The sequence below is a fragment of the Papio anubis genome, chromosome 11 (assembly GCF_008728515.1).
Source record: "Papio anubis isolate 15944 chromosome 11, Panubis1.0, whole genome shotgun sequence".
NCBI classification, from domain to species: Eukaryota; Metazoa; Chordata; class Mammalia; order Primates; family Cercopithecidae; genus Papio; species Papio anubis.
The window spans coordinates 46,596,276-46,615,796 of record NC_044986.1 but is presented as its reverse complement, the minus strand read 5'-3'; the positions used below and the strand labels follow the sequence as shown (position 1 = coordinate 46,615,796).

The 19,521-nt window shown below is 38.2% G+C and overlaps 1 protein-coding gene across 9 annotated transcripts in view; it reads right to left on the bottom strand.

The window, feature by feature from the left end:
- SGMS1 (sphingomyelin synthase 1) overlaps positions 1 to 19,521 on the bottom strand; it is a 312,849-nt gene that overhangs the window by 149,262 nt on the left and 144,066 nt on the right. For 7 of the 9 annotated variants that reach the window (XR_002524357.2, XM_021943451.2, XM_017963078.3 and 4 more), the window contains 2 exons: positions 6,087 to 6,129; positions 607 to 748 (listed from right to left, as the gene is read on the bottom strand). The gene's annotated coding sequence lies outside the window, so the exon portion shown is untranslated. Of the gene's footprint in view, positions 1 to 606; positions 749 to 4,062; positions 4,193 to 6,086; positions 6,130 to 19,521 lie in introns of all 9 variants that reach the window. The other 2 variants (XM_017963077.3, XM_021943452.2) reach the window with 2 other exon arrangements.

The following is a 19,521-nucleotide window of genomic DNA, read 5'->3' as shown; positions in this document are numbered from 1 at the left end:
CCACCAAAGGTCACAGGATATGAAATAATGGATATGAAATAATGGGTGTCCCTGATCTTGATGATACATTGTTGAGGAGATAAAAATTAAAGGCTAAAAACCAAGAAAATGGGGTAAATATTTAACGGGGGTCAAGAAACAAGCAGGTCAAAGTAAATGACTAAGAGGGAACCAATCAATCTGATACAACCATATCCAATCAGAAATGACCTTGATGATGCTCAGGGAAAAGTAAAGCCATTACAGCTGGTTTATGAGACACATTTGCTGAGCTTTGACATTGACTGCTCTACTCCCAGGGAAGAAGGCAATGAGGCCTTTAATTAGAAATTTGCTATCACTTTCATGTGACAAGAGTCTAATGTCCTTGAGGCATTGGGAAGGACACTCAAGGGTCTGAATCAGAGTTCATCAAAGAGTGACGAGTGATATCCCACCACACAGACAAGGTTACAGAAAGACACCAGGTATTTCAGGCCTGAGAGTTCTGTCCTATGAACAGTGGGATTCAAGAGAAGAGCTCATTCCCAGAGAATGACTCCATTTGACTGAGTAGAGCAGAATGGGCCACATCAGCTTCAATCAGAGTTCTCTGTTAATACATACCTCCAACGGCTGCTGTTTTGCATTTATCGACAGGTTCCTCTAAAAGTAGTCTCAGGTATACTTGCTGAGGCAGGGTCTCGTCTTCTATTTCATGTTTCCAAACCATACACTTTTGGGCATCCCAAAGAACTCAGTGGTGTGCCTGGAACAAAGAAGCAGTTTCAGCTTAACAACTTCAAAACAGAATCACAAAATTCTAAAGCTGAGAGAGACTGTGTAAATTCAGTGCAGTTCACTATAAATAAAAGGATTAAAGTACTTATAAACTTGGAAACAAAGAATTCATAATGAACCTTCCCTACCTCCTCCCATTTTTTCTTTCTTTTCTAGCTTTTTAATTGTTGTATTTTTTACAGTAGTATAATATATACATATAACATAAAGCTTACTCCATCTTTTCTAATTAAAAGTTTTTAGCCCTATGACTATAAAAGGTGTTTCTCCTTTTATATAATTATCTACTATTTTTAGTTGCCAACGAATAATTGATTATCATAAATTAAGTATAAGTTTGAAGTTTCAGCTTCAAACTGAAAACAAAGGTAACTACTGAGTTATCGTCTTTACAAGTTGACTTTAAAAATGTTATGATCTCTCTGGGGCCAAAACATTACCCTGATAAGTAACAGCTTTTATAGTTATATATGTGTACATGGTACACATTTCCTGGCAGCATAATCAGGAAGCTAGACAATGTCTTGTATTAAAGAACAAAGAGGACTATTCATTTAGTGCCTCATTCATAGTAATTTGTACTTATGTGTGGAAGAATATGGAATCTAATGGTAGCTAGAAAGGCAGTATACTTTGTTCGATCGTATTTAATTTAATCAGTAACATTTTCTTTTTTTTTTTTCCCCGTGATAATCTATAAGAATTAGGCTCTTAACCCTTTTCAGGATCATATACGCCCTACAGTATTGAGTATCTATGAAAACTAAGCCTGTTCCATCCCTCTCCACTTAAATTTCAGGACAATCGTTAACTCCTTAAAGCTATCCCTGGACCCCAGGATAAAAATCACAGGTGCTCTCCAGCTGTAAAGCTGGGGAGCTGATACCTTGAGCCAACTAACAGACTTAATTCTATAAACCATTCTTATAGACAAAAACAATCCACTACTCTCAACAGTCCTAAGGACTTAGTTAGGACCAGGCATCCCTCCGCACCCTCCCATCTTTTAATCATTATTTATTCTATCGGTAAGAAATGGTGCTACATCTGTAAATAATCAAACATAGGCACAAAGAAAGCAGTTATCAACTAAAACAGCAATAAAATAAAACAAACAAACAAAAACTAGGACTCTTTTGCCATTACATTAGCTTAAAAGTATTCAATTAAAGTTTCAGGCCAGGCGTGGTGGCTCATGCCTATAATTCCAGCACTAACCTAGGCAACAAAATGCTTAGGAAATGATGGAGCTTCTGGTTCCTCAGAAGGGGAGCGGGGAAGACTGAAAAGATGGGGGTGGTGAAGTGTGTATAAAAAAAAAAGACCCTTACCCCGCACCATAAATTAAAGTTAACTCAAGATGGAGTAAACACCTAAAATTAAGACCTGAAACTATAAAATTCCTAGCAAAAAAAAAAAAAAAAAAAAAACATAGAGGAAACGCTTCATGACATTGGAGTTGGCAATGATTTTTTGGATATGACATCAAAAACACAGGTTAAAAAAAAAACACACAAAATAAGCAAATGGGACTACATCAAACTTAAAAACTAAAGGAAGCAATCAACCAAGTGAAAGGACAACCCACAGAAAATATTTGTAAACCATATATCTGACAAAGTGTTAATATCCAGAATATATAAAGAATGCCCACAATTCAACAATAAAAAGCTAAATAATAATTAAAAATTGGCAAAGGATTTGAATGGACATTTCTCCAAAGAAGATATACAAATGGTCAATAAGCACATGAAAAGATGCTTAACATTCCTAATCATCAGGAAAATGCAAATCAAAACCACAATGAGATATCATCTCACACCCATTAGAATGACCACTATCAAAAACAAAAATAGAAAATAGCAAGTGTTGACAAAGATGTGGAGAAGTTGACTAGAATATCTGTACAGTGTTGGCAGAAATGTCAAATGGCACATTTCTGCCAGTTATGGCAGTTCCTCAAAACATATGATCCAGCAAGCTCACTTTTGGTATGCATCTGAAAGAATTGAAAGCAGGGTCTTGAAGAGATATCTGGACACCCCTGTTTACTTAAGCACTACTCACAATAGTTAAGAGGTGGATGCAACCTACACATCCAATGGCAGATGAATAAAGAAAACATGGTATATACATACAATGAAATATTATTCAACCTTAAAAAGAAGGAAATCCTCTTATGTGCTCCAACATGGATGAACCCTGAGGACATTATGCAAAGTAAAACAAGCCAGTCACAAAAAGACAAATATTACATGATTCTACTTATAGGAGATATCTAAAGTAGCCAAATTTACAGAAACAGAAGGTGGTTCGTAGTTGCCAGAGGCTGGGCAGTCGGGCTAAAGGGGTGTTGCTGTTCAATGGGTATAGAGTTTCAGTTTTGCAACATAAAAAGTTCTAGAGAGCTTTTGTACAACAATGTGTACATAGTTAACACTACTGTACACTTAAAAATGAATATATTTTATGTTATGTGTTTTTTACCACAATAAAAACAAATGAGAGATTATCCTGGATTATCTGAATGGGCCTAATATAATCACCAGGGTCCTTAAAAGTGGAAGTGGTAGACAGAAAAGGAAGTCAGAGTAATGCAATATGAGGCCATTTGACCATTGTTGACTTTAAAGATGGAAAGGGGCCAGGAGCCAAGAAATGCAGCCAGCAGCTAGAAGCTAAAAAATAAAAACAAGGAAAGGGACTCTTCCCTAGAGCCTGTGGAAAAGAGTGCAGCCTGTGGACACCTGTTTTGTTTTGCTACAGGGTCTCACTCTGTCACCCAGGCTGGAGTGCAGTGGCATGATCCCTGCTCACTGCAACCTCTGCCTCCAGGGTTCAAGCGATTCTCATGCCTCAGCCTCCTGAGTAGCTGAGACTACAGGCATTCACCACTACACCCGACTAATTTTTGTATTTTTTGGTAGAGACAGGGTTTCACCATGTTGGCCAGGCTGGTCTTGAACTCCTGACCTCAAGTGATCCACCAGATTGGCCTCCCAAAGTGCTGGGTTTACAGGCATGAGCCACTGCGCCTGGCCCGTTGATTTTAGCCCAGTGAGACCTGCCATCAGACTTCTGACGCACAGAACTGTAAGATGATAAATTTGTGTGGAGCAAAGAAGGGGAGGAGGGAGGGAAGAAGGGAGAGAGGGAGGGACTTAGAATCCCAGATCCTCTCCCTCACCTGGTAGAGCCAAACAAACCATCCCTACATCCTTACATCCCTGTAAGAAGGGGCAGTTTACCCTCTGGAGAAAATGATACAGCAAGACTTCAAACCTAGACTCCAGATAAGGCTGAAACAAAAGCACTGGATCTAAGCATTCTCAGGCTTGGATGGTGAGACCTCTGGCTCCCTTCCTCCTCACTCCTCTGTGGTGCCCCAAATCCTCACAGGTAGGCTTACACCCTACAAAAAAAGTAAACAAAGAATTCCTTTTTGGATAAACTGAAAGGTCCAAGGAAAAAAGTCTACAGATTTTGATACATGATAATTACCCACTGAAATGGCTAGTAAAGCCTCTGCTCAAATACCTTAGAGTGAAGCCAATCAGGTAACAAATTTGCAGTCCATTTTTTATTATCTTACTCTTAAGTAAGAACAGACAACTAAATCCCCAGCACTCATTTGGGAAGAGCCTTTAACATTAAAATCAGTGATCAAAATAAGAAGATAAAGGGAACACACAGGAAAATGTGCAAAGAACGGGAAAAAACAGCAAAATAGTCCAATTCATATTCTCAAAAAAATGAGAAAATATTGCATCTATGAAACAAAAACAGGATTCTAATTTTTAAAACAAAATATTCATAGACCCTAAAAAATTAAATTCAAAATTACAAACCTGCTAGCAGAAATTAAACATTCAACAGGTACTAAGGAAACCTCTCAGAAAGTAGAAGAAAAACACAGAAGGATGGAAAATAGTTAAGAGTAAGACTTAAGAAAATTGGAGGATCAAACTAGTAGGTGCAAATACCCAACTAACAGACTAAGAGAAAAGAGAGAATGGGGGGGGAATTATCAAAGAAATAGTACAAGAAAATTTACAAATTGACAGACATCAGTTTCTAAGCTGAGAGAACCATGAACATCAAAAACAACGAGAAGTGTCCCAATATTGCAGAATTCTGGAGATAAAGAAAAGTAATGAAACATTTTCCAGAGACAAAAAAACAGTTCACAACCAACCAACTGGGAGGCAGAATGGCTTGAGACATCTCAACTTACACCACAGAGCTCAGCCACAAAAAAATATAGTCATAATAAAGTAGACATTAATACTTATCTAAATATAGACTGCATCAAGAAAATAAAGAGAAAGGAAAAGTAAGTATGTAGTAAGGGTAAAGGGTGGTCAATATGTAGGTATGTAGTAAGGGTAAAGGGTGCAGTAACAATGACTGCATCAAGAAAATAAAGAGACAGGAAAAGTAGGTATGTAGTAAGGGTAAATGGTGGTCTATGAGAGAGAACTCCTCAGCAGGAAATCAATGTATAAGTCTAAGATTTTAAAAGGAATCAATAAATGGCACTTAGAGCATACGATGTGTTGTTTAGAAATAGGTAGATGAATACTGGAAAATACAACTAAAAGGATTGAAAAGGGCTATCTTTAGGCAAAGAGGCAATAAGAGTACAAAAAGAACAAAGAATGGCTATTAGAGTACTATTTGAATTCTTAAACACTATACATGCAATTACCTCTAAATAAATAAAATAAATGAAAGGAAAGAAGGAAGGAAGGAAAGGAGGGAAAGAGGGAGAAAGACTTAAGAAAACAATTCTACAAATTGTTACACAGTAGAGATCTTCAATGTTCATCTACACAGAAAGAATGGAAACAGCAACTGTCCTAAGATTATGCAAATGATTACTTGTGGCTTGGGATAAAATTTCCAAATATAGTGCCATACATAGATTCCAAAAGTGCTGTACTGCAAACACCTAAAATGATAACAGGCTGTAGAAAATAATATTGAATGCTTCAAAAATATGACTCAAATAATGAAGACACTGATGTCAGATATGTATGTAAAGAGTTGGAAGAAAATTATTCTGGGGTAGGAAAAAAGCATTAGTTATAAATACTCCATTTTGCATAAATACATACTTGCACAAAATATGTACATAACTAAATTAATTAAATGGTAATATGTATTTGACTATTTCATCTATATCCCCAAAATATTCCTTATATATTCCAATTGCCCACAAAAATTGTTTGTTTAGATCCTTTCATTGGGAGAACACAGAAAATATAAATTAGCATAAAAGGTAAATAATTTAAAAATCCATTTACCTCAATCATGCTGTTATTTTTCTTCATCAGTCTTCCTTCCAATCTAGAAGAAAGTAATATGTAAATTAAAGTGCATTCTTCATGCAATGAGCTGCTTATAAGAAAAAAAGCCTAAAATCCAAGTTAACTATTATTCACTTCTTGTTATGTATCCGTAGGAAAAAGAAAAAGCATTATTTCACCAATTCCCAACTAATTTCTGGCTGTCATGGTATTCAGAGTAAGCTTCTATTAGACAATGCCAAGCAGAAGTACGCATGCAAATCCAATGGCAATAAAAAAAATCGCACACCAAATGCATCTGATGGTATAACAGGAGTTTTAAAACCATGTACCTTTATAAATTATCTCCTCTCCATTTAGGTAAATAACTGCTAACTGACTATATAAAAAAGATAAAGAAGCAAGAAAGTGTATTTTTCAAACCGTAATAATTACAACCCTGGGGTAAATTTTCATTTTTACCAAAATGCAATCAATAGCAAGTTAAGTGGAACAACCACAGACCACATACATAAGGGTATGATCAAACAGCTTATAAATAACTCTAACCCACATCACCCTAAAGGCTTAAAAATGCTTCCGCGTTTTATTTCATGAAAGACTTTTTCAGCTAAAAATGAAATATGACCCTGTGTAAGTAAAATATACAAGCAAATTAGGCTACATGCAGAAAGGGGAAAAAGTAATTTTTTAAAAAATTAGCAAGCCCAGAAATCTTGTGTGGCTTAATAAATTTTCTTAAAGTGAACACCACTCTCCCAAAAAGTCAACACTGCCCTGCCTTCAAATAGCACACATTAGTTTTGCCTGTTGGGCTAGGTATAATTATTTAGGAATCTATCTGGGAGTCTAAGAATCCCTGTATCTGGTCAAAAATAAAATGCTTTAAGGAAAGGGGAGCAAGTAGTCGTTGACTACAAAGTGGTATTATTTCCGAAAGATGTTAACGTGTCTGAGGAAAAAGTTTTGGCTGATTGGTTGATTGTATGAGGTCAACCTGCAAGTTCTCCAGAGACCAAAGGACAGAGAAGCAGTTTATGATAGAAACAGAAGGGGAAGGGCCTTCCTGTTGTCCAGGAGGAATGGACTTCTGGGAATAAGATGGGAGAAGGCAGGAGCAGAGGGGAGAGAAGGGAGTGGGGAGGGAGGGTGGCCTCCTTTCTATAGGTACAGAAATACCTATAAAGATAGTAACCAAGCTCGTCCGTGCTAGAAGCTAGATGAAATTACTAATGCATGATCTCACTTAATCTTCCAATTCCTAGGAAGCCTGTTTTGCAATCTCCAGTTGACAGATACCAATACTGAGTCTCAAATCATCAGTGGTGTCTGATGTAAACAGTTTGTGGGTGAAATAATGCTATTCCTCTTTACAGCTTGAATGCAGGGCTAGATTCGCCATCAACAAAAAGAGAGAGATTCACGAAAATGAAGCCTTATAATTAAATACAGAATATGCTGTTTTGTCCCTACCCACAAATCATTTAAAGGAAAAGAATCAATTTATTCAGGACCCAAGAAGTCTTCTGAATTACCAGAAAGTGGAATAGTTTTGTTACTTGTAAAGTAGGCCCATGTTATCTTTTTGTACATCAAAGAAGTTTCAAAAGAAACTGAATTTCATAAGAGATAATTTTCTGACATGTTAACTGGTTTATGGCACTGTGTGCTTTCCCACTGTAATGGGAGAAATCAGAAGAACACAGTGTCCCTCAGAGATAGCCACAGATGCAAAGAGGCAAATTACCACCAGATAATTATTGAAGAACCCATGATAGTGTCACCTTCAAACGGCATGCCACACCTGCATGAATATTTAATTTCTATCACAAGTATTTTCAAAAAGCAGGGGCCAAAATAGGAACATAGTTGAAAAAGGGAACTTTCCATTCTGCCATTTGACAGGAAGAAAATAAAATATCTACCTTTTAAGGCAATATGTAATATATCAAAGACGTGTAGCTAAAAAGATCTTCCTACATCCTCACTGGTGAACACAAAGTAATATTTCAATGACAATAAATGATTGTGAGACATCATGAGATGCCTTTATACTTAACCCCACAAGAACCCTATGTGTGTGTGTTGGGTGAGGGGTGGAGGGTGAAGGGTTTAGAATCCCCTACTTAACCAGATGAAGACATTAGGCTCATAACAGAGGTTATGTTGTAACTTGTCCAAAGTTGCAAATTTGTCCAACGTCAAACTTTGAGGAAATGGGCAAGGGTTCCAAATTACATGTCGGATACCTTTAGGCTATTGTGTTGACCATAACAACTCTGCCTTGGTGATGAATATACTTGAATCTGTTTTTCAATAAAAATTGATCCATTCACTATTTTCCAGTTTCAAATTGCTTTTGCTATCTTTCCGAGTAAAGGATCTTGACACTCCTTCCTCCTGTGAGATGGAGTAAGTATTCTGTCAGCGAGTGGCTTGAGAAGGTCTAGAGGGACTCTTTTTAGGATAGCTGCTAAAGCCTCTGAGAGCACCCTGGTAATCTTCCTTTTATAGGATCTAGCATATGGAATGCATAGTGAAAGCTGCAGGCTTGATTTTTCAGGGGACACATGCCATGAAGATACAATGCAAAAAGTTCTTTCTGGGACTCTATAAGTAAGCAAGTTAACAATGCATACCATGCACAGTAAATCATCTAAGGAAAAAATTAGCCAAATTATACTTAAAAGTCTGTGGCTCTAAACTTTCGATTGAGGATTGAGCAAAGTATGGCATGAGTCTTTGCAGACATTAACCTAATGACATGCAGAATCCTGGTGGTGGGGGGAGTGTGGTACAGAATAAGGTACTCTTCCCCTATTCAATAATTCTGGTATAGCAATACTCAAACTCCTATGTGTTTACTACTTGTGACTTCCTCTCAAGGAAAACACACTGGAGTAGGAGAAAGTTCAAAGGGTAAAAAGAAATGGGCATAAGAACCAAGGTTGTGGAAAGAAAAGATTAAAGTTCACAAAATTCTGCAAGGCATTGGCAAGCCCCCACTTTATAAGTTTACATTTGTAGGGCCAACCCTTTCAAAACTTATTACTTCCTCTTAGATTGGGGGTGCAGGGGGCTGGGCGCGGTGGCTCAAGCCTGTAATCCCAGCACTTTGGGAGGCCGAGACGGGCGGATCACGAGGTCAGGAGATCGAGACCATCCTGGCTGACACGGTGAAACCCCGTCTCTACTAAAAAATATGAAAACTTAGCCGGGCGAGGTGGCGGGCGCCTGTAGTCCCAGCTACTCGGGAGGCTGAGGCAGGAGAATGGCGTAAACCCGGGAGGTGGAGCTTGCAGTGAGCTGAGATCCAGCCACTGCACTCCAGCCTGGGCGACAGAGCGAGACTCCGTCTCAAAAAAAAAAAAAAAAAAAAAAGATTGGGGGTGCAGGGGGGCAGTGGTTTCATTCTGGGGCCAATCTGATTGATCAATAGGCAGTGGCTTCCTAGAAGCCACACCAGAAGACAGTGTCCAAATCAACTGCCATTGTCCGCTATGGACACACGATGTGGAAATTGCAGCAGGCACGCTTCGTTTTTGGCAGCCCTGTCCCACACCCTATTATTAGAGTTCAGTTGTTGATTCTCAGGGGAAAGACGGTATGTAATAAGAAATAAATAATATAGAGAGACCAGGAAGAGCACTCCATTAAAACTGCATTTTATTAGAATAGTAAAAACACTGAAAACTTTCTCATTCTTACTCATAAACAGCATGTTTTGCAAATTAGAGCCTGGCTTAAGAGAATACAAAATCCAAAGTAGAAAGTTTGTGTTTTCTTCCGTTATACAAAGTTAGTGTTTTCTTCCTTTAATATCTAACTCTCAATAAACAGAGTTTAACTGACCCTTTTCTCCCTTTCTTCTGCTTGGAGGAGAACCTTTACTATCTTCAAACAGGATCCTGCTGCTGTCAAAAAGCCCCAGGCATGGTCTCTAGCTTTGGTGACTGAAGGTTGCAAGTCTCTTGCTGCAGTCACCCTTAAAGCTTCTTCCTGCTGGCAGCTGGTATCACTGGCATCAGCTCTCTTCACAAGGGAGGACTTCCCACTACACTTAACAAAAGACTTAATCTTCCCTTCACTACACTGCTTTCTTACCTTTTCTAGATTAAAAGAGTAATGCAAAGGGTAAAGTCCTTCCTCAAACTTTGCCTCAATTTACAGCCAAACATGATTGTTTTGGGTAAGTTACAGAGCTCCTCTCTTGAAACTGCTGGCTGAGATGTAAAAGAAAACAAAAAATAAAAAAGACCATCCATTAACTACCCTGGGAGTTCAGCAACTTCCAAACTGGCCTCTCAAACCGGTTTCCCTTTTCCTGTAAAACGCATTTGAATAGAGTTTAGAATAACAGGTTGACCTAGAAGGAAAGAACAAACTTACGGATTGCAATCTACTAAAAATGTAGGAGCTGAATGAGGGATTTAATGAGGGATAAAAATTCCAAAGAAATATACTACACACCCTTAAGGAAATAGTTACTAAAAAAGATGATAGAGAGTGAAAGCAACTATGCTCCAGGCAATGGTGAGATAAGTTCATGGGAACAAACCATAACTGGTAAAAGACTGGAAACTAAACCAGTTTTAAGCACGACCTCAAAGCAAACAACACCTCCGCTCACCTTCCCAGAAAGAGTGACCAAGTGCCTTCGCTTAATGCTGCAGAAAAGAAGAGGTATTTTATCCCTTCATTCAGCAAACATTTATTGAGCAAGAAGGTGGGATTATATAGAGATGAAAGAGCAGCTTCCCTGAAGGAGCTTAGTTTAGCAAGGAGAAAAAAAACACGTAAATCAGTATTTACATTTCTATGTGGTACCAGGGAGTCATAACACTGAGCTAAAGCACAACATCAACCAACACAACCACTTCCCTGGTAGGGGCCAGACACAATTCTGATATTTTTAGGTAACTCATTTGAATCTTTGAAACAAGTCTATGAGACTGGCAAACACTTTTCCTGGTTTACTGGTGCAATTAGCGTGTATGAGATATAAAAAAGGATCTTTCAAACACAAAGTTTACTCAAATTAAATCTTCAAATTATGCCTCCCTCCCCAAATACAAATCTCAATCCCTATTTTAGCTTTTGCAGGTTGCCCAGCAGTATCTGAGGTTCCCAGAACTCTCACTGAGAAATTCACAAATTGAAGAAATTATTTCCTACATCACAGGACTTGTTATCAAGGGCCACGTCAGTAATGCCCTGCCTACAGTAGAGCATTACTAAAAACAAACAAAATGAGAGCAGTTTTGTTTGTTTTTAAATCCTTACCCACAGATGTACCAAATAATCTTCTACGTTATTTAATCCTAGCTTCGTCAAGGGCAAGAGTCACACCATGTCTGTGTTTAATGAGTTCTCAGTACATAAGACAGACATTGGTTAGCACCCAGTAAAATCATATCATATTTGTGTTACCAATTAAATCAAATTGATCTTCTCAGTTATTGTCAAGACCACTTTTACTTTCTATATTTATTATTTTATTTTTAATTTTATTTTTATTTGACAAATAATTGTATACATTTATGGAGAATAATGTGATGTATTTTGATATATATTTACAATGTGGAAAGATTAAATCAGGCTAACATATCTATCACTTCACATACTTATTTTTTGTGGTAAAAACATGTAAAATCTATTCTAGCAATTTTGAAATCTATGATGCATTATTTATTAATATTATAGTCATCATTCCTTACAGTAGATTTCTTGAACTTATTCTTCCAATTTATCTCCCCATCCCCTCTCCCCCTTAACCATCCCAGCCTCTGGTAACCACCATTCTACTCTCTACTTCTATGAGTTTGACTTTTTAAGAACCTACATATATGTGAGATCATGTAGTAACATAATGTCCTCCAGGTTCATCCATGTTGATGCAAATGCGCCCACTTTTTAAAGGGTGAAGAGTATTCCATAGTGTGTATATGCCACATTTTCTTTATCCATTCATCTGATAATGGACTCCTAGGTTGTTTCCATATCTCAGCTATTGTGAATAGTGACACAATAAACATGGGAGTACACATATCTCTTCTGCATTCAGATCAAATTTCTTTGGCTACATTCTTAGAAGTGAGATTACTGAATCATATGGTAATTCTATTTTCGGTTTTCTGACAAATCTCCATACTGGTTTCCATGATGATTGCATTAATTTTCATTCCCACCAAAAGTGCACAGGGGTTCCCTTTTCTCCACACTAGTCATTATTTTCAAGACTAAATCACTACCCACCCTCAAAAGAGTTATTCATTGCTAGGTATTTGCTCCTGCAGTTCCCTGTAATGCCCTTCCTCTATCCTGCTCCCCACACTGTTAATCCATTCCCATCACCTGGCTTAGAAAGAACAATGGAAATATGATCCAATAAAATTTGGATTAGGAATTAGGTAATTACCACCACACGATACTGGAATATAATACAATTTCCATTAAAACCGTCTTCACACAGTCTTATTCCGCTACCAACATGTTTAACTAAAGTAGTACTAACATGTTTAGTTTAACTAAATAGAACTGTTAATGCTTAAAAAAAATAGTTCTCTACACTATGTTTAATCTACTGTGGTTCAAGCAGCCTCTGTCTGGAACAGTAATACTCTCTCCTTAACTAGTCAGAAAGTCCCACAAGGATGGCTTATGTCATATCCCAAACAGACAGTACATAATCCAACAATTTAATAAATATTTTTAAAACTAAATGCCTTGCCTTTTGAACTTGGATTCTTTTTAGAATTTATGGAGAATAAATATCTATTGAAAATTAAAGGAATTCATAGAACAATGAGACTTTCTGAATTTCCTTTTAAAACACTTTGAAGGAACATTTTGGCTTCAAACAAAAATTCAACATGAATTGTCAAAACCAAGCTATCATAATAAACTTTCCAAGTCTCAAAACCTGTCTTCTGTGTTTCTAAAAGAGGCAAAATCTGGCAAGCAAATAAGAATAAAATGGACGAATAAAAAACTTTGAGTTTGCTCCAATATAGAAACAGACTAAAATATAAAACCCAATTACAATGCAGATTACAGGAAATGTTTTTAACCAAGAATAAACTAATTTATTCAAACTGGATTTGTAGTAGACGTATTTCAGAGTATCTGTTCACCCACTCCCATTTCTGGGGGACTCTGCCATATTCCCAGGCCCAGTTGTCTCTCAACTGCCATCTTCTGTCACCTGACACAACTCCACAAGCACACGGCCATAGCTGATCAAACCCGAAAGAACACCTGACCCAAAGAGAGCCATTCAGAAGCTGGCCAGAAGCCTGTGGCTTGGGTTTGATTACTTGCTAAAATGATGAACTCAGTCAATCAGCTTTGCCGCTGCAGGAACTAGAATCAAGAAACCCTGAAGGAACTTGCCAGTTAGATGTCATGGTGAAAGGTCAAAAGGAACACTTAAGCTCAGGGCAATCATCATGGGCCAAGTCTGCCACAGAAAGCAAGTACTGGACTGAAGCCAGTTCCCAACCTGAGGTCTCAGGGGATCTACATTTTGAACCCTCTTCTTGAGTGAGAGTGACCTGGTTTTTGCCACCAAAAGACAGAGCTTATGATAGCAACCTAAGTTAAAATCTTATGTAAAGACCTACCATTGACATATTTAGTAAGAACAAAATCACCTTCTTTTAGATAATTAGAGGAAACAGCTTACATCACTTAGCAATCTGAAGTCAGGTTTGTTTGTTTGTTTAAAAAAATAAAAAAGAGTCTTATTATTTTCAACTTGTCTCCTCTGGACTTCTGGTTCTTCGCCTATAAAGTGAGGTCTGTTTATTAGACCCTCTCTAAGTCCTTTTAATGGTTTATAATCTCAGTACAGGCACCCTGAGACAAAGGAAGCCTCTCTGTGGCCAGTGTTTGGACAGTGGTAGAAAACATTCTCCACTACCTTAGCTGTCACATGATGAATTCTCATTCTATTAAATTCATAATTAGAACTAACAAATTTTTCTACAAAAATTCTTAAGATGGGTCAGTTCATAGGCTATCTCATTTTAGACATAGGTACACAGAATATTAGAATTTTTGATACTGTTGATTGCTCTACTTTTCATTTAAAATATTTAGTTATACTATGCCCTGCCTCTCCCTTAGTTAAAAAAACAAACAAACAAACAAAAAAAAAACTAAGAAGCAGAGAGAGTGCTATCCTTATAGTCATTAGAGGAAATACTTAGATCAGAAATGATGCTACAACCTTAACCATACATTGTCAATACTCCACTTTGGGGAGCAGGAGGCATGATAACAAAATAAGATATTGGAAATACAAATACTTATATCATTCAGGCTTTAACATAAATTAAAACAGCATTTATCTCAGAGTCTAAAATTGTGAGTATTCAACGACAAAAACTCCTCCAAAAGCATTTTTTAAATGATATCAGAAAAAACTGTCCAAGACTGAGAAATGGGAAAAAGGGATTCCTAGGTATGTTTCCAGAATATCCACATCAATAAGGCTACGCACTTTTGACTAACTTTCCATTTCACTGTCAGTAATTCCAAGTAATTCTTGTCCATAACAATGTAAATAAATTTTCTCCAGTAAAGATACGATTGATTTCTACCTGGACGAAAAGATAACCCCAAACATTACATTTTATTGCTCCATGGATATTAACCAACTGTGTTATATATTGATACATTTATTTCAGCATTCCTGGGGGGTTTTCAGTTCCTCAAATTTGCCTTTAATTCACCTCGGTTAATCCCCTCATTAACTGAACTGAACGAACCTTTGATATATGTTCATTTTATATCTGCATGCAATACGCTTTTAACTTTTCAAAAATTACTCTTTAGCAGTAACAGTCCATTTTAAAAATCAGTCCATTATAACATCTGGAAAGGTATTTGTTGTTTACAGTAAATGGTAAATATATAACTCATCAGGCTATGAATAACCGGTCCATGTTATTTGGAAGCCAGGTTGATATAGTTTGGCTCTGTGTCCCTACCCAAATCTCATATTGAATTGTCCAATTCTGGACACGGGGCCTGGTGGTAGGTGATTGGATCACGGGGGTAGTTTCTAATAGTTTAGCACCATCCCCCCAGTGCAATCTCATGACACAGTTCTTACCAGATCTGCTTGTTAAAAAGTGTGTAGCATCTCCCCAACCATTCTCCTGCCAACCATGTAAAGATGTGCCTGCTACCCCTTCACCTTCCGCCATGATTGTAAGTTTTCTGTGGCCTCCCCAGAAGCAGAAGCCTGTACAGCCTGCATAACTTTAAGCCAATTAAACCTCGTTTCTATATAAATTACTCAGTCTCAGGTAGTTCTTTATAGCAGTACAAGAACAGACTAATATAGAAAATACGGGACGGGTGCAGTGGCTCACACCTTGTAATCCCAGCATTTTGGGTAGCCGAGGCAGTCGGATCACCTGAGGTCAGGAGTTCAAGACCAGCCTGGCCAACATGGTAAAATCTTGTCTTTACTAAATATACAAAAAAAAAAAAAAAATAGCCAGGCGTGGTGGCGCATGTCTATAATCCCAGCTACTTGGGAGGCTGAGGCAGGAGAGTCACTTGAATTCAGGAGGCAGAGGTTGCAGTGAGCCAAGATTGTGCCACTGCACTCCAGTCTGGGCAACAGAGCAAGACTCTGTCTCAAAATAAAAAAAGGAAGGAAGGGAAGAGAAGGGAAGGGGACAGGAGAGGAGGGGAGGGGAGGGCAGGGGAGGGGAGGGGAGTGGGAAGGGGAAGGGGAAGGGGAAGGGGAAGGGAAAGCGGAAGGGGAAGGGGAAGGGGAAGGGAGCGGAGGGGAAGGGAAGGGAAGAGAAGGGAAAAAACTGTTACAAGAGAAGTAGGGCATTGCTATAAAGATACCCAAAAATGTGGAAGCAACTTTGAAACTGGGTAATAGGCAGAAGTTGGAACAGTTTGCAGTGCTCAGAAGAAGACAGGGAAGACACGGTAGAAAAGAAAAACCATTTTCTGAGGAGAAATTCAAGCCGGCTACAGAAATTCGTTTAAGTAAAGAGGAGCTGAATGTTAATAGCCAATACAACAGGGAAAATGCCTCCAAAGCACTTCAGAGACCTTTGTGGCAGTACTTCCCATCACAGGCCAGGAGGTCTAGGAGGGAAAAATAGTTTTGTGGGCCAGGCCTAGGACACCATTGCTCTGTGCAGCCTCAGGTCATGGCTCTTTGCATCCCAGCCACTCCAGCTCTAGCCATGACTAAAAAGGTCCAGATATGTCTTAGGCCACTGCTCCAAAGGGTGTAAGCTAGAAGCCATCAAAGCTTCCATGTGGTGTTAATCCTGCAGGTGCACAAAGGTCAAAAGTTGAGGCTTGAGGGCTTCCACCTAGATTTCAGAAGTTATATGGAAACATCTGGATGTCCAGACAGAAGTCTGCTGCAGGGGCAGAGCCCTCATGGAGAACCTCTACTAGGGTAGTGCAGAGGGGAAATGTCGGGTTGGAGCCCCCACACAGAATCCCCACTGGGGTACTGCCTAGTAGAGCTGCAAGAGGAGGGCTACCTTCCTCCAGACCCCAGAATGGTAGATCCACCAACAGCTTGCATCGAGCACCTGGAAAAGCTGCAGGCACTCTATGCCAATCTATGAAAGCAGTCACAAGGGCTGAGCCCTGCAGTGCCACAAGAGTGCAGCTGCCCAAAGCTTGGAAGCCCACGCCTTGCATCAGTGTGTCCTGGATGTGAGATACAGAGGCCAATGAGATTATTTTGGAGCTTTAAGATTTAATGACTGCCCTGCTGGGTTTCAGACTTGCATGGGGCCTATAGGCCAATTTCTTCCTTTTGGAATGGGGGCATATACCCAATGCCTGTACTCCCATTGTATGTTGGAAGTAACTAACTTGTTTTTTATTTTACAGACTTATAGGTGAAAGGGACTTCCCTTGTCTCAGATGAGACTTTGGACCTGGACTTTTGAGTTAATGCTGGAATTAGTTAGGACTTTGGAGGACAGTTGGGAGGGCATGATCGTGTTTTGAAATGTGAGAAAGACATGAGATCCGGAAGGAGCCAAGGGCAGAATGATATGCTTTGGCTATGTGTCCCCACCCAAATCTCATGCTGAATTTTAATTCCCAATGTTGGAGGTAGGGCCTGGTGGGAAGTGGTTGGATCATGGGTGTGGTTTCTAATGGTTTAGCACCATCTTCCTAGAGCTGTCTCATGATAGAGTTCTCACAAGATCCGCTTGCTAAAAACATGTGTAGCACCTCCTCCCTCTCTCTCTTTCCCTTCCCAGCCATGTGAAGATGTGCCTGATTCCCCCTTTCCTTCTGCCATGATTGTAAGTTTCCTGAGGCCTCCCCAGAAGCAGAAGCCTGAACAGCCTACAAAACTGTGAGCTGATTAAACCTCTTTTCATTAAAAATTAGTCTCCAGTAGTTCTTTACAGCAGTATGAGGGCAGGCTAATACATAGATCATGCAAATCAAACAGAGTGAATCAGATGGTAATAAACAAATGGCAATGACATAACAACAATTTCACTCGTAAAGCAAGTTACATTGACAGTCTGTTATGTACATCAGTGGGTAACAACTGATGGACAGCCTTGAATTTTAATTGCATAGATAAATGTCATGAATCTGCTTCTTAACAGATATAATGTAAGAAAAAGTCAAGTAAATGGATGTAGAAGATGGTACATGTGTGAAAAAACATAGCTGAAAACCCAGTCAGGTCCATGCAATGAAGACAGCTGGAACACATAACCAAGTAAAGGGATCCCATCTATTAAGAAATAAAATATTTTTGTCCCCAAAATAATGACCTTATCTTAGTTTTCTGAACTAAATAGCTATACCTCTAAATTAGCAAAGTAACGCATGTATTTGTAAGCAAAAACTTCTAAATCCTTGAAACTTTTCAACTCCCCAAAATAGGGGCTTAGGATTCTCTACCCCTCCATCCCTTGATAGGACTTCTTTAAAGGAAATATTATAGACATTAAAAAGAAAATAGAGTCAAATGATTTCTCTTTACAGAATCAGTGAGTAGGAGGTTAATTGTATCATTCATTTTTCTAAATGTTATAAGAAAACCTATCAACTAAAAATCAACAGAGGAGTTTTTTTATATAAGTAACCTGATGCATAAAAATACATTTACACAAAGGATTTACACAGCAGAAATCATAAAGATTTTTGCAAATAAAAGTCTCCTACTGAGATTTAAAATAGGAATTTATTTTTGTATTTTACAAAAATGTTATTTAAACACAATTGTTCAAAGTTACAACAATCTATTCAATTAGGAAACCATTTCAAGCTTCACACATATGTAAAATTGCCCCTGTTGCAACCACATAGTGTACTTAGATTTGGAGAATTAAAGATTTCATGTTACTCCCATACCTGTATAGGAACCACCTTGATCAGTAAGATCAGTTCCCTCTTTCTCCCATTCAGTTTGCAACCTTTCTTTTCAGGAACCATCTACCCCGCAACCAGTTCCTAGATGCCAGTCACATTCCATTAAAAACCCTTCTTTGGATGCAATTACCTTTGGTTCTTTGCTCCAGATTTTCTCCAGCCTTAAATATGTTAGTAAGTATAGTGAATTTCTAGTAATGCACCATCTTTTGCTCTCCAGAACTCCAAGGACTACACCTTAGAAATTAATGTCCTAGTGAAACTGATTAACTTGCTTGGCTCTTGGGTTCTCTCCATTGGGTGTATTCTTCATTCAAAAGATAAGTGTCCATGCAGGCCACTCATATGCAGAGACAAACAGGACCTTATTAGCAAGTGTGATCTAAGGTGCCCAAGAATCATTCATAAACTCATTCACTGCCCTGATGTCCTAGATTTGCATGATTAAAGCAGTAACAACTATGGGCTACCAAGCATTGTGTCCCTTACGAGTCCCAAGTAAAAACAGAAATCTAGCAAAACTCTTGGATATCAAACAATATATTGGAGACTTAACTGTCGAGTTAACAGAAAAGTGACTTTCTGAGCTAAAGTTTTATATTCCCCTTTATTAAGTGAAAACCTTTCTGAACTGTATTACACTTTTTTCTTACTTTTCCCATGTTTGCAAAAGTAATAGATTTCACTGACAAATATTTAGAAAATAAAGACACAAACACAGGCAACAAAAATTACACATAATTTGTAATTTGCCCTTGGTCAAAAGCACTTACATTTTGAAACATTTCTTACTGGTCTCTTTTAGCGCACCACCAAGGGAAAAATCTTTGATTCACTGATGTATACCTTCTTTTTACATATACATAATTATATGGATACATCCTTTAATGGATATATGGATATTTCTCATAGATAAAACAGCAACACCACAAGTATTTATTGATTTCTACAATTGAAGTACATCTTAGAAATAATCTATTTCTTTTATAAAACCATATAATAATTTATGGGCCTATGAGGAGTATTCCATTTA